This window comes from Thunnus maccoyii, chromosome 18 (assembly GCF_910596095.1).
Source record: "Thunnus maccoyii chromosome 18, fThuMac1.1, whole genome shotgun sequence".
NCBI lineage: Eukaryota > Metazoa > Chordata > Actinopteri > Scombriformes > Scombridae > Thunnus > Thunnus maccoyii.
In genome coordinates, this window is record NC_056550.1 from 2,354,876 (window position 1) to 2,358,505 (window position 3,630).

Below are 3,630 nucleotides of genomic sequence, written 5' to 3' on the forward strand. Positions count from 1 at the left end.
GTTTCCAACATTTTTTTCTACTTTCAGCCCAAGCTGACATCATCTCGTGACAGATTTCTTTATATGGTCATCTGCTCCATGCACAGTGTGCAAATTTACTGCTAACATTACAGCATTTTTCCATTATGTTGGGGGTAGTCACGCCAAGCCATAACGCGAGTCGAGCTGGCATGCTTAGTGTTTTTCCATTACACAGCATGGCAATGTAATATTAGTAAAAAAAAAGTAGTTTACCTGTTGGAGGTGTGCTGGCTGTCTGCAGTTCTTCATCAAACATCATCATCACTGTGGCTGTTTCTGCTTGTACTATTCCTCCCTGCATTATTTCTAACTGATCCGCTGAACAAAGAGCTCCAAATATCTCCATATCTTGTTGTTTCGATCAGTTTTTAGCTTAGCCAAGGAAGCCCTGTTAATTCAGTCAGGAACACATTTAATTTCCATAAATTCTTCACAATAAAAGTCCCATTATTTAGTAATTTAAAAACTTTTAATTTGAAGCAGTAAAGCAGGATATATTGGGGTTTCATCGGTGGTAACTTAACATGACTCTGATATGGCTGCCCCTTGGCAGGCTTCCGGAAAGCTGACCAATCAGAACTATGCAGGGTCATAGGGAGGGGGGCCTAAAAGAGGTAGGAGCTAAGACTGCCTGTTAGAGACAGAGGCTGAACTGAGGGGCTGCATAAACGGCCAGTAAAAGATAAATAAGAAGTTTTTTGAACTTTGAATCATGCAAAGCTACTCTGATGGAGTCCCAGAATAAAAATATAGAGCTGGAAATGAGCATAACAGGTCCCCTTTAAGACATTACTGCAATAATCAAAGCACTGCTGGTTCAGTGTGTGTGTGTACAGACAAATACCTGCTTTTACCTTTGTTTGAGTGTTTGTGATTTATTAGACCTCTGCTCCCAGTATTCTGTCCAATGCCGAGTGGAGCTGCAGCACGTGGAGCTGGATTCCCCCGTGACTGTTCTTGCCCATGGCATCCTTTCAGCAAGACAGCCATTTACACAACCACTCTCCATATGTGCTGTAGGTGTGTGTGCGTGTGTGTGCACACACTGAAACCACATTATAAAGCATGTTGATGTGGCAGAGTGATTGCCCATCTGTGAGCTGTTACAGATAATTGTATGCATTGTGTGAGGTTGTTCAACACCTTGTAAAATGTGTACATGTGTTCCTGCTGTGGAGGTGAGATAAAAGAGGAGCAGGGAGGGGGAAGGGAGGAAAAGAAAGAAAGAAAGAAAGAAAGAAAGAAAGAAAGAAAGTGAAAGAATTAAGTAAAGTTTAACACAAATGAAACATTGAAATATTATAATGTGGCATCTGAAAGATATTCAGGTCCAGATTTGAAAAAGAGAGGTGTGTTTGAATGTAGTGTAACAGTTCAGATGTAGTCTTAACTGTCATGCTGATGCTGTATTTACAGACTTTCAGTCTTACCTGGGGAAATCTCCTGATTTGTGATAATTGTAGAGTTCCTCAGAAATCTTAATGCAATGTAAATCCACTGTGTTTGTGGTTCCTGCAAACCACCGTCTGTGAAGTCATACAGATGACACCTGATTATGATAAAGCTGTGAGAATGAACATGGGATACACACATTTTTTATCTTCTAATTAAAATGTATTATTCATGTGCGCCCTTAAGCGGTGGTAGAGTGGGGCTAGATGGAGCTATAGCCTCTCCAAGAATTACAAAAGCCCCACCGTAGCCCTGCCAAGACACAGTTGTTTGACATATAAACTCCTGTATTATTTGCTTCATCCGGTTGCACTTTCTCACATTCTCTGGTTGGTCCATAACAACCTAGTTATCATAACAACCTTCTTTGAGTTAGATGAGAAGATTGATACCACTTTTATGTCTTTATGCTAAATATGAAACCACAGCCAGCAGCTGGTTAGCTTAGCTTAGCATAAAGACTGGAAACAGGGGGAAACAGCTAACCTGACATTGCTATAATAAATATAATAATAAATAATGCTAGTAGTGGTCAAAAACACCATAGGGCATCTGCCACAGTCAATGTTTTCTAAAAATGTAACATAAATGTGTGTATTGGTAGCTGTTATTGTTATCAATTACTACACTCAGTCCTTAGAGAACATATCAAATAAAGAAGAGAATAAAGAAAATCATGTGAACAAAGTCTAACTTCATGTTTACAGTGTATAGACCAAATATATGCAAAAAAGAGAGAGAGAAAGACAAAATAACTTATGAATATGTTAAAAAGCTTGTAACTTGAGGATAAGGTCATAGTGGCCTCATCACACACTGAGGCTGTGACAGTTTGTCAGGCTGTGTGAGTTACCTGAGAATGAAAAGCTGTAAGTAGTATTACTGTTGACATTAATGCTGCATCGTGTTGGGTTAGCTTTGGGCATGATGGATTTGTGAGCTTGGTTGTCCCTACAGCGATTTGCTGCATAGTGAGCTGCCAAGTGGGAGTGTGAGTGCATGCTAACAGCAGCACTTACCTGTCACTGATGTGTCTGTTTTTATTTTGTTTCTTATCTCATTTTACTGACTGACAGTTGGCAGAACTGCTTTAAAATTTAATTAAACTGTGCTTGTCTTGTAGTTGCTGTAAGAATAATGATAGGACTGAGTTTTTTAATAAAGCAAATCATGTTACTTCACAGATTTGATTCATGTTTTACAACAGGAATTACTTCTTGATATAGTAGAGAGTACACACAAACAGCATTTACCTGTCATTGATATGTCTGTCTTTCTCTTGACAGTTGGCAGAACTGGTACATTCAGGAACTGTTTCTTGGCAAAGCGCAGCCAGGAGCAGTGACCTCCGGGAACCACTTTCTGCAAGGAATAGAAAAGCACATAACTTCCATTTGTTGTTGTTGATTGTGTACGGATTGAACAAATCAGATACAGCGTTTAAAGTGACAGTCCAGTGTTTTTGTACTGCACTCTCAGTAGCTGGGAGACTCACAAGAGACAGATGTTTTTGAATCTATGTACTAAAGGAGGGAATCTCTGTCTGTGTGTCTGTATGTACGTATGTATGTATGTATGTCCTTCACGTATTTCTTGAACTGTTTATCCAATCGACTCCACACTTGTGTGTATGGCTGGGGACCAAAGGGAGTGCAGTGTCGAATTTGGTGCAATTTGGACATGTGAAATGTTTAATATTAATAAACTCTGAATAAACCAATGAGCAACGTGCCGCTGTGGGGGCAGGGTGGAGCTTCACAGCTCTGCTGACTGACTCCAGCAGGGAGAGAACAGAGACGAGGCGTGACAAGAGTCAGAGAAAAGTGCTCTAAAAAGATAAGAGTAGACAGCGAAAACAGTGCTTTTAATCAAGAATGGACACTCTTAGTAGCATGTTTAGCAGATCAGCAGCAGCAGCGAGTGACTACAGGGAGCGTTCAGGTACATGGTATGCCACCCGTGTTTTGGAAGTGCTCAGAGCTCAATACACGATGACTGTAGTTACACGTGGCAATTGTGAAGTGCCGCTACAGACAAAGCACAAATCTTTTGAGCAAACATTGCATGAGCAGCATGTTCAGCAGATCAGCAGAAGTGAGAGAACCGCTGTGTCTACACAGGAGGCGTTCAGGTACATGGTTGAGTGTAGGTCACCTG

At 40.6% G+C, this 3,630-nt stretch overlaps 1 long non-coding RNA gene across 1 annotated transcript; it reads right to left on the minus strand.

The window, feature by feature from the left end:
• Window positions 1-309: 309 nt before the first annotated feature.
• On the minus strand, window positions 310-2,812 carry LOC121884741. The gene is made up of 4 exons (XR_006092404.1): window positions 2,727-2,812; window positions 1,452-1,547; window positions 876-1,191; window positions 310-409 (listed from the first exon to the last, which is right to left on the minus strand). It is a non-coding gene; the product is annotated as an uncharacterized LOC121884741 (long non-coding RNA).
• Window positions 2,813-3,630: the final 818 nt, after the last annotated feature.